Source organism: Rhineura floridana, chromosome 7, assembly GCF_030035675.1.
Source record: "Rhineura floridana isolate rRhiFlo1 chromosome 7, rRhiFlo1.hap2, whole genome shotgun sequence".
NCBI classification, from domain to species: domain Eukaryota; kingdom Metazoa; phylum Chordata; class Lepidosauria; order Squamata; family Rhineuridae; genus Rhineura; species Rhineura floridana.
In genome coordinates, this window is record NC_084486.1 from 64,845,339 (window position 1) to 64,856,529 (window position 11,191).

Genomic DNA, 11,191 nt, shown 5'->3' on the forward strand with positions numbered 1-11,191 from the left:
GTTGCTGTGCTTTTTCCTATGTTCACTCATAGGCAAAAAAACCCATGTGGTTAAGAAAGTACCTACAGCCAACAGATATTTCTATCAAACTTTAAAAAGCAGGGAAATTGGGCAGCTACAGTGAATGCACAGGGAGCAGAAGACCTGACCTCCTCCCCGAGATATTGTACTGCCCTACAAATTGGTAAAACTGCAAACACAATTTGGGTTGGCCTTTCACAGTCCAATCCGCCTCCTATGTAGCTTGGAAGAATTTGGTAACATGTGGGGAAGGGGCCAAAGGGAGGGGATAGGAGGGCGGGGGAGGGGAGGGCGGAGGAGGGGAGGGGAGGTTTGATCATTTGCATGCTTTTTGAGTTCAATGGGATTTACTCCTGCACAATCATGCTTAGGATAGGTGAAACTAACTTGGGGGAAGGGGGAGGGGAGAGGAAGAGGGACGGGAGGAGATTGGGTAGGTGGGCACTGGGCAGAGGGGAAGCCCCTTTCTTTTCCAAAAGGAAAACATTGTGGACAGTATCATTGTTTTTCTGGGTTTCCCCCACATTTCTATTCTACAGCAGGCACATGTAGTCTCCCACCCAAATTTAAACCAAAGCTGTCACTGGCAACATCCACACCAGACCTTTATTTCACTTTAGACAGTCATGGCCCCCAAAGAATCCTAGGTAGTGTAGCTTGTGAGGGGTGCCGAGAGCTACTAGGAGAGACCCTATTCCTCTCACAGAGCTACAATCCCCAGAAGAGGGGCTGACTATTAAACCGCTCTGTCAGGGAAATAGGAGTCTCCTAACAACTTTCAGTACCCTTCACAAACTACACTTCACAGGATTCTTTGAGGGAAGCCATGTCTAAAGTGAAATAAAGGTCTGGTGTGGGTGTGGGCACCTGGTTAGCCAAGCCAAACAGTTGTGAGTCTGGCTTTTTGAACACTGACAGTCCTTACTGAGCATGCCCGACATTATAACAGAGGTCAATGTTAAATTTCTTAGATTAATTAAAATACAAGGCATTTTTTCACTTTTAAACTGCAGAAGATGATGGTCAGAGTATGGGGCAAGGACAGTAATAAGATTACAGGTACTCTGACTGATTTTTAATCGACCCCTGACAGAAAAAGTCCAAAAGGTGTCTGGATTTTTTTTCTCTTGTTTTACACTTTGAACTCTCTGTTCTCTCTGACTGTTGTGTGTATCGCAATGAAAACTTAGAGGGTTGTTAATCATGCATTTCTGAGTTCAGGACTATTTTTGTAATGTTTTATTTTTAAATAAGCTTATGGGAAGTAGCAGAATGGCTTGGGGGATATTTTCAATTTAACATTTCAGAATGTGAAAAATCCATGCTGGCTATGGTATACAGCCACTCTTGTGGCTGTATAATGAGCTAACCCTTTCTTGTTCTGGTGCCCCACATGTTCCCTGACACCTTGCAACACCGTGGGTGATGTGTTTCTCTGTTTCTGATGGAATCAATGTTCCCATGCTATGCCTATACATATTACAGCTAAGTTTTTTTTTCTTGCTTTTTAATTCCCAACAGCATTATTATTATTAATGGTGTTTTCTAACTATATATTTTTCAGGTATTCTGATTCTTTTTATGCGCTGTTCTTAGTTTTTTTTAATAAATCTACCTCATATTCACTAGCATGTATTCTTTCAGGTTAAGACTTGGTACTGAACTGAGTCTGGCCAAGCTTTGTTCATTGCTACTGGGTAATCTGTTTGCTTGGGGCTCCAAGAAGCAGCGAGTCTGGTCTTTAGCTCCTGCTTCTTTGGAATCCCAGGAACACCCATTTAATTTAAGGTTTGGGGATTTCCTGGCCCAAACTGGTAGAAATATGGAATGGTGCCATCTTTCTACCTTGCAGGGTAGCTGTTACACCCTGGTCAGTTGGCAACTGCCATTTGCCTACAAGAGCTGGTTCCCGGAGTTTGGGACCCAGTGATCTCTTCATAATGTTTTTTTTCCCATCTGTGTTGAAAACAGTTATATACAAAAACAACAAAACAGCAAGCTTGGAACCTAATGGCTACATTTTTTTCCTAACAGTCTTATGTACTCTAGTGGCACATAACATCTGGCTATGGGCCAATAAACTGAAGCTGAATCCAAGTATGACAGAAATGTTGTGTGTTTCAGGTGGACTAGGTTGTATTCCCCCAAAAGCACTTCGGGGTGCTCCTGGATCTAACATTGTCACTCCAGACTCAGGTAGCTTTGGTGGCTAGGAATGTCTATTTCCAACTACAGTTGATTTGCCAACTATGGCCCCTTTTGAATAGAGATGACTTGGTCACAGGTACTCCATGATCTAGTAACTTTCAGACTGGATTATTGCAATGCACTATGCATAAGCTGCCCTTGAAGACTTGGAAACTTCAGTTAGTCCAAACCACAGCAGCCAGATGACTGGCTGGAGCTCCATTTAGAACTCACGTAACCTCTTTTTTAAAAACACCTGCACTGGTTGCCACTTTGTTTCCATGGCCCGTTCAAGGTGCTCACATTAAGTGTTGAAACAAGTTAGGCCCCAAATACCTGAAAGACCACCTCTTTTTCTACAGGCCCACTTGATAGTTCCACCACCTTTTAGAAGCTTGGGGTGGGGTGGCCTAGGAGAGGGCACTCTTTGAGCAGCTGCTAATGTGTGGCATTCCCTCTCCACAGAGGTGTGTATGGCACCTTCATTATGTAGATTCCCTCATATGCTGAAGATGCACCTCTTGGCTTGGCCTTTAACATCCAAGAGAGAGATTTATATTAGGACCCATTTTATTCTCTTGACTGTAATTTGTTTTAACTTATTTGAATGTTGTATTTTTACACTGATATAACCCACCCTATGGTGAAGGGCAAGTAAGAAGTCATATATAATCTAAAATGATGCCTGTTCTTAATTACATTTTGTATTATTTCATATTGCACAAAATGTAAAAAGATCAGAAACAAAAGATTTAAGTAGAATGCCCATTCCTGCAGCCCAATAACTGAAAATTGAGTACAAAAGATGTGAACAAGGCATTATTTCACATACTATTTCTAAAGGATGGGTGAACTATGTATCAGCAGTGTTTACGTATCAGTTATCTTTTTTGTATCTTCCTATCATCATCATACTCTTTGCAACTGCAAGTATTTATATAATTTCTTTGGGGGAGATTATTTGATGTGTTTTTATAGGATAGTCCACAGAACTTCTCTTTCCCCTTACAATAATTGATTAGAAAGCATGGCTGCAGCTGCTACAGCATGCCAATACATGCAAATCTCCTAGGTTACCAGCTAAGTGATAGTATGGGAAAGACACATTCTTTAGCCATCATGCACAAAGATTGGTCACACAACTACACCAACACACCACAAAGCATGCAAAGCTTTCATTCTCAAATTACAATGAGAATTTAACGAAGCAGCTAGTTTCCATACTAGATGCTGCACATGATCACAGCCATATAGGTTACAGTACTCAATTCATCATACAGTTTCCAGTGTAAGACCAAGTGCAGTGCCTTGTGCTAAAGCATCCCAGAACAAACTCTGCCAATCTTAGACAAATTAAATTTAAATTTTCCAGGATTAAAGTTACTTCACATTTTAGAAACTGAAGCAAATAGAGAACAGTTCTATACAAGCATACCCTCTGAAGTTTAGAGTCATGAATTGTTTGATCAAAGAAATTGTCATTGATTTTGTGAATATTAGTGAGGGCAGGAAATTAAGTATTGGAGGGAGAATCCTTTTCACTAGAAAGCAGTTAATTATAGGACACCAACCATTATGATTCCATGAATACAGGTACACTTTCATCTGATGCATAGGGCTGTGAGTTGTGGTCTTACTGCCAAAGAAATGGAAACCCTCATCAGATCTCTGGCAGCAGGGACACAACTTCTTCTTCTTCAGCAAGCTGCTTGCTATTCCATGAACCAAAATCTGAGCTTCACATTACCCTACCCATCTTTGATGGTCAAAATATTACCTCTGGCAATCACTAGCTTAAAAGGAAAGCAATTCACATACAAAAAAAGTTTTACTCATTTTAGCAGCTCCTCCTAACTAAGAAATTTTGCCATGTTATCAAATTCTACTTAGTGTAACACATACATTAAAATGATCTGTACTTAATTAGTTGATATGACACAATGCGGTGTGGGGAACCTCAGGCCAAGGGGTTGAATGCAGCCCTCCAAGCCTCTCTATCTAACCCTCAGGATTCTCCCCAAACCACACTTCCTTCCCAGCCACACACCATACTGACCCTGCTCATAACCTCAGTGTGTATTTTTGCCCAGCTACAATGTGCCCTTGAACTCTGATAATAGTTTTTGCTTCTTTGGATGGAGGATAGAGAGGTGTTTGTGTAGAAATTAGCATATCATATAAAGGTAAAATTCGCATTTATTTTCATTCCCATTTTAACCTCAGGCCCTGCCCACAAATGGCATGTGGTCCCTGGAAGGTTGTCAGAGTGGAAGAAGGATCACCACTCCTGACATAATGCATTATTGCACAAATCTTTAATTATAAATGTTCATGATTACATAACTACCACAATAAGATAATGCCTTATTGCGTCTAGAAGTCATGTACAACAGCGGTTGTGACTTCAAACAGATTTTTGTTGTCAGGGTTATCTGAACACTGATTAAGCTGTGCTATTTCAGCATGTGGGTACAATATAATTCCAACTCCCAAGCAGGGCTGTGGAGTCGGAGTCAGAGTCATGGAGTCGGAGTCGGAAGCAATTGTGGGTGGAGTCGGTAGAAATGTACTGACTCCGACTTCAAAATAAATTTTGATTGACAAATTTTTTAAAATATAAATTCAAAATGTCAAAGAAGTTTCCCATGAAGTCAGCTGTAGTTGAGCATTTCACCATAACTCAAGATGGAAAACATTTTGTGTGTCAGTGTATGACACAGGACCCCGATGAAGACAAATGCTGTGATGCCAAGATCAGCGCATATTCAGGCAGCGATAAAAATGCTCTTATGAGAGCTTCCGATTTAAAAAGACATTTACAGCCCTTTCCAGGGCTGTGGAGTTGGAAGCAATCTTGGGTGGAGTCGGAGTCGGACAGTAGAAAAATAGAGGAGTCGGAGTCGAAGGTTTGCCGTACTGACTCCACAGCCCTGCTCCCAAGCATCAAACTAGAAGCTCTCTGTATGGTGAGGCTACCACGAGTGGTGTAGTGGTCACTGTGATGCGTCCTTCCCTGGCTCTCCCTGTCAGGTTCCTACCTGCTCGTGGTTACTGCCTGTCTCTAGGCACCACCAGGGACTCCACCAGTCCGGACCGCTCTCTCTTAGGATTTCTCTCCCCGCTCTAGCACAGATCTCAACAGATCCCCCTGCTAGGCAACCACCAGTAACGTCCCAATACTAGTATTCCCAGAGACTCTGAATACTGGTATTGTTATTCTCTTCACCGCTGCCACCATTTGTTACAGTTCCCCTTCAGCCTTGGTCATTACCTTACCCTCCCTTCTGGTCTGTGAAACCCCAGCCAAGGATCAGGCCTTTGGTAAACCAAATTAAGTATTTATTACAGATAACAAAGCTAACAAGATTAACAAGATTTCTTCTTAAGGCACATAAGCATATGGTTTTACTCAATACTAATCCGAACTCCACCTCCCTCCTGGTAAACAACTCTCTAAACCCCACCAAGCAATCCACTCTTTCTCTTCTCCCCCCAGATTCCACAATTCACCACCTCACATTCACCCAGATTTACCTGTCATCCTTTCATTTATACTGTCAGCCATTTTAAACATTCAGCCAATCATCAAGCATTCTATTGCCCATTCACTCCCCCTCCTCTTTCACTACTTACCATGTATACTCTAAACAACCAGCACTTACCATATATACACTAATATATAGGAACATCACAGTCACAGTGTAAGACTAGGACCTGGGAGACTTCCTTGGCTCCTTGGAGAAAAGGTGGGATACAAGTGCAATAGTAATAATAATAAAATAAAGAAATAAAAAGGGGGATTGGCCACTGGTACAGGCACATCTTGCTACTTAGTCTTAAGTATCAATCTGTGTTCTCTGCATACCCCAGTACATTAATGAGGTCTCAATTTCTCCTCCCTCAAAAAAGTCAAAATCTCACCAGTGCTTTCTTTGAACAAAATACTTTACGAGTGTCTGTGTGCAAAGTCTCCCATATAATACATCAATGTTAAAATTTCCTGTTTAGTTTTGAAAATGGAAATGGACTGCCTTCAAGTCGATTCCAACTTACAGCAACCCTATGAATAGGGTTTTCATGGTAAGCGGTATTCAGAGGTATTTTACCATTGCCTTCCTCTGAGGCTGAGAGGCAGTGACTGGCCCAAGGTCACCCAGTGAACTTCATGGCTATGTGGAGATTCAAACCCAGGTCTCACAGGTCATAGTCCAACACTCTAACCACTACACCACACTGTTTTAGATTGTTAATTTTTGGTTTTAGTATATTCTCTGCCCTGGGACCTTCAGGCGAAGGTAAATGCATGTAATAAATAAAAAATTTCAATTGTTCTGGAAAATATATGCAACCCCACATTTCTGATTTCTTATTTTACTTACATTTGAATACAACAAAGTGAGAGAAAGTATTATTATTATTCTGTGATGATTAAGTCAAAATAAAGTTTGGCAAACACAAAAACATCATATTGATAAGGAGGTTCTGAACCTTTTACGGATATTAATGAACCAAGAAATCTCAATATTAACAGGCTTTTGAAGTAATCATAAAGGAAATTATACTGAAACCAAAACAAGTTTTAATTAGAATATCTCTTCTAATTGCCTTTCAGCTGCTGCTTCAGAATCCCTATTTGTGTTACACATACACAAATGCACAACTTTGAAAACCCACTGAAAACATTTGTCAGCATTCATGCCCCCACCCATCCTTTGCAAAACAACAGCATTCAACCACAACCCAAATCTTTCTGATTCAAAACAGATAAGATCTGAGTCTCCACAGCGTCATACTCAGAATACTGAAGTAACAGAAATTACTTGGTAACAAGTTCAGCCCCTGACCACTGGGGATGTTGCATAGTCTCAAACACCAGGTTAATTATACCATGCACTACAAAGTTTTCCCCAGGGTAAAAAGTCGCTTTGAGAGTCCTAGTCAAGAAGTGGGTAGGCATTTAAGAGAAAATGATACATGCTGCAGAACTAAGCAAAAGCTGAGGTCAGCCTTTCCTGAAAATCCATTTTAAACAGGTAATCTTAGACACTCTCATGACACCAATCCTTTACCTCCTAATCTCCCAGCATGCCAGTTTCAACAGGAGCACTTCTAATTGCACACACAACTATGCCCACCGTATCTTGTCCCCGAATTCCTTCACACAGTCTACTCTGTCAAACCGTTTGGAGCTCCTAGGGCAGAGCAGCTGCTCTCCCCATTCCCCATTCCAAAAGCAAATATATAAAACTTAAGAGGAACCTGCTAGATCAAACCAATGGTCCAGCATCCTGGTACATATAGTGGCCAAGCAAATACGTCTAGGTGAGTAAGGACAATAACCCTCCCGTGCGGTTGCCCCGCAGTCATTTTCATCCAGTGACATGACTCGCCTCCGAAAAGAAAGAAATTGTCCATCTAACCATTAGACCACACAGCCACCGATAGATCCAACCTCCGTGATTTCCCATCTAAAGCCATCCTAAGTGAGTGACCGCCACCATACCTCTGACCAGACCAAAGATCTATACAGTGCAGAAAGACAGGGAAGCGTTTTACAAGTAAGGCATGAAGGCGGCGCCCTGCAAGCGCGCTTCTCTCTCCGCACCTGATATTCAGAGCTTACACCGCCTTCCAACCCACCAGTCCACGACAGCCTCACAGGAGCCCTCACTTCACTCGCCCTCCCCGCCCCACGGGCAAGCCTTCCTTTACCGCCCCCAGCCAGCCTCCCACGCCCCTCAGCCTTGCCCCCCGGCACTCTTCCTTCCGCCCCGCAACCGTCTAGCCCTCTTCGCCTTCCTACCACACTGGCCCCTTCTCTCTTCCCCCCAAGCCCCCCTCCCTCGGGCAAGCCTACTGCCTCCACGAAGCTCCTGCCCTCATCGCCTCGACTCTCCCGCGACCTGTTCAGAGCCACCTCCGCCCCGCCGGCCCCATACCTTCTTCCCCCGCTAGTTATAGACACACTCACACACGAGAATGCACAGCTCTCCCTCTCCTCCCGCCTCCGCGTCGCAGTGGAGCTCCCTTGCCCAGGCAATAGGAACCCTTTTCCCGGCGCGGTGGGATAAGCGAGGAGGTTTTCTTCGGCCCTGCTGTCCCCTCAGTACTCACTCAAGTCCAGGAAATTCCTGCAGGAGCTCCCTGAATGCGGAGCGCCCTGCGAAGCCGGACCAGCCGCTCCCCAGCGCAGTCCCGCCCTCTTTTCCTCTCGGCTCTAGAGCTTTTTTTTCTTCTTCCCTCCTCAAAACAGAAACTTTATTCGTTACCTCACTAAGCTACAGGAACTGCCTCCTGTGAACCAAAACGCATGCGCTAAGTTCCCCGCCGCCACGGCGGCGAACAAAGCTGAAAGGCGTGAGGACTACAGATTCCCTAAAGGCGATGCTTAAGAAGGGAGTCTGAAAGACTGGCATCTGTGCCGAGAAGCATCGCGGGACATGTAGTCGGATAGAGACCACTCTGCGTCGCGCGATTACTTTGAAAGCGTTGCATGCTGGGATTTGTATTCCTCATTCCACAGACTTCTGAACTAAAGCTACATGCTTGGACCTGTCATGTATTCGCGGGGGCGAGAAGAATATACTGAAACGAATGACAAGAATGCCTGTTGGAAACAATGGGAGCTCTTTGAAGACCCATCGGAAATAATGGGAGCTGAGAATGCCAACTGGCATAACTGGGCTCCATTGAAAGAAATGTAAGCTACAAATAAAACGAGGAATTGAATCCTGAGAGCAAATGGAACGAGACACAGGGATAGACATGGAAAGAAACAGTTTACATTGCTCTTTCAGTTTTATTTTTTTTATAATGATTTTATTTAATGCTTATATTTAATATGAATTTATTACAGCCTGTACACCACTTTGGTACACATTTTGACCTCTCTTAAAATATAAATAACTAGACTTTCTGGGAGGAAGGGTGGAATATATATTTAACAAATAAATAACTACATTGATAGTGAGAAATAATGGCAGGGAATAGCTAGGACAGACCATGGTAGATTGGAATGACAGGCTGGGTACTAAAATAACAGTTGTTGAGACAAGAATGACAGATCTTGGAAGTAGGATGAGACAGGCCAAGTAGTGGAATAACTATCCCTGGAAGTGGAATGACATAATTGGAATAGAATTTCACCCCCTGGAACAGGAATGATGGGCTACCTACCCTCCCTCACATTCTGGTCATTCCTGGACCATAAGCAAGGTCAATACGTGCACATTCCAATTAGTGGATTGTTAAGGGGATGCTGTCATTCCAGAGCAGCAAGTAACCAAGGGGGACCCATTGGTAACTTGTAGACTCAGGAGGGAGGGAGGAAGATTGAGTAGGCCAGGTTGCACAGTGGCCTCTAGCATTATTCTCACACTGTCCACCTCTATGTGTTTGTCCCCTTGTACACGTTTCTTAACTAAGATGACATTAGTTATTATTCACTAATACGCAAAAAAACCTTGCGGTTTAAGAATGTACCTATAGCCCACAGATATTTCTACCAAACTTTAAAAAGCAGGGAAATTGGGCAGCTATAGTGAATGCACCAGGGGAGCAGAAGACCTGAACTCCTCTCCGAGATATTGTACTGCCCTACAAAGTTGTCAAAATGCAAACACAATTTGGGTTGGTCTTTCACAGTCCAAGCCACTTGCTGCGTAGCTTGGAAGAATTTGGTAACATGTGCCAGAAGAAGAGGGGAGGGGAGGAGGCAGGGAGAGGAGAGGGGAAGGAGGGAAAAGGCAGGTCTAATCATTTGTATGATTATTGAGTTGAATTGGATTTACTCCTATGCAATCATGAATAGGATAGGTAAAACTGACCAGGCTGGGCCTGCCAACCAAGAGGTCTTCTGTATCTTTCAAAGTTGGGCAGGGGGAAGGCAGAATTCTACCTTGTGGTTTTTCCCATTACAATGTTGCAAGAACACCTGCACTTGGCTGACTTTCTCTTCTCCTAAAGATACAGGATCAGTCTCAGGACCTGAACCTGGCACCCTACCTCCCACCCAAATTTAAAACAAAGCTGTCCCTGGCCACATCCAAACCAGGTCTCTATTACACTTTCGACAGTCATTATTTATTTATCTATTTATTTAGTGTATTTATATACCGCCCCATGGCCGAAGCTCTCTGGGTGGTTTACAATAACTAAAAACATTAAAAACAAATATACAAATTTAAAAACACATCTTTTAAAAACAATTTAAAAGAATTTATCACGGCTTCTCTCAAAGCCATGGCTCAAAGCCAATCATGGCTTCTCTCAAAGAATCCTGGGAAGTGTAGTTAGTGAAGGGTGCTGAGAGTTGCTAGGAGACACCCTGTTCCTCTCACAGAGCTTCAATCAGAGTGGCTGACTGTTAACCATTCTCTCAGCACCAGCTGAAGTTTCCGAACCGTCTTCAAAGGTAACCCAACGTAAATCTGTTCACTGCAGCTGTTTCATACTATTAAAAACTAATAATTATTTCACACTTAAAGACTGCTAAGAGTGAATAGTGGTTAGCCACTGGCCTGATCCAGCAGGCTCTTCTTATGTTCTTAAAGTCAATGGACAGAAGATGCTATGTTGGTCAGAAAGGCAGAAGGTACCATGTGGTTGCAGTGTTTTCTTTTATTGGACTAACTAGGGCAGGGGTGTGCATGCTTTCTTACATAAGTTGATGCATAAAAATGTATCAGTGATTAAACAAGTTCACCGCAGAAAAGTATGAGAAAATGCAATTTTAAAAGTTCTCATTTGTCAGTGTTTTAAGACAGAAGACTAGAAAATCTAGCCATCACCTCAAATATTTTCGAAGCTTTGTGACACCATGGTGTCATAAAACCATTTTTACAACATTTATTTTGTTTCCTCTGGAACATTTAATATTGTCCACCATGCAGTAGAACTTTTCCTCCTCCAGGCTTAAAACAATCTCTAGAAGACCTCTTCAATACTCAGCTCTTGCATGTGAATACATCTTTGTTGCAGGCAG

At 42.9% G+C, this 11,191-nt stretch overlaps 1 protein-coding gene across 10 annotated transcripts in view; it reads right to left on the reverse strand.

Moving 5' to 3' along the window:
• Positions 1 to 8,609, reverse strand: part of PLEKHA1 (pleckstrin homology domain containing A1) — a 69,202-nt gene extending 60,593 nt beyond the window's left edge. For 4 of the 10 annotated variants that reach the window (XM_061635765.1, XM_061635768.1, XM_061635769.1 and 1 more), the window contains exon 1: positions 8,323 to 8,464. The gene's annotated coding sequence lies outside the window, so the exon portion shown is untranslated. The other 6 variants (XM_061635771.1, XM_061635773.1, XM_061635772.1 and 3 more) reach the window with 4 other exon arrangements.
• Between the last annotated feature and the right edge of the window lie 2,582 nt (positions 8,610 to 11,191).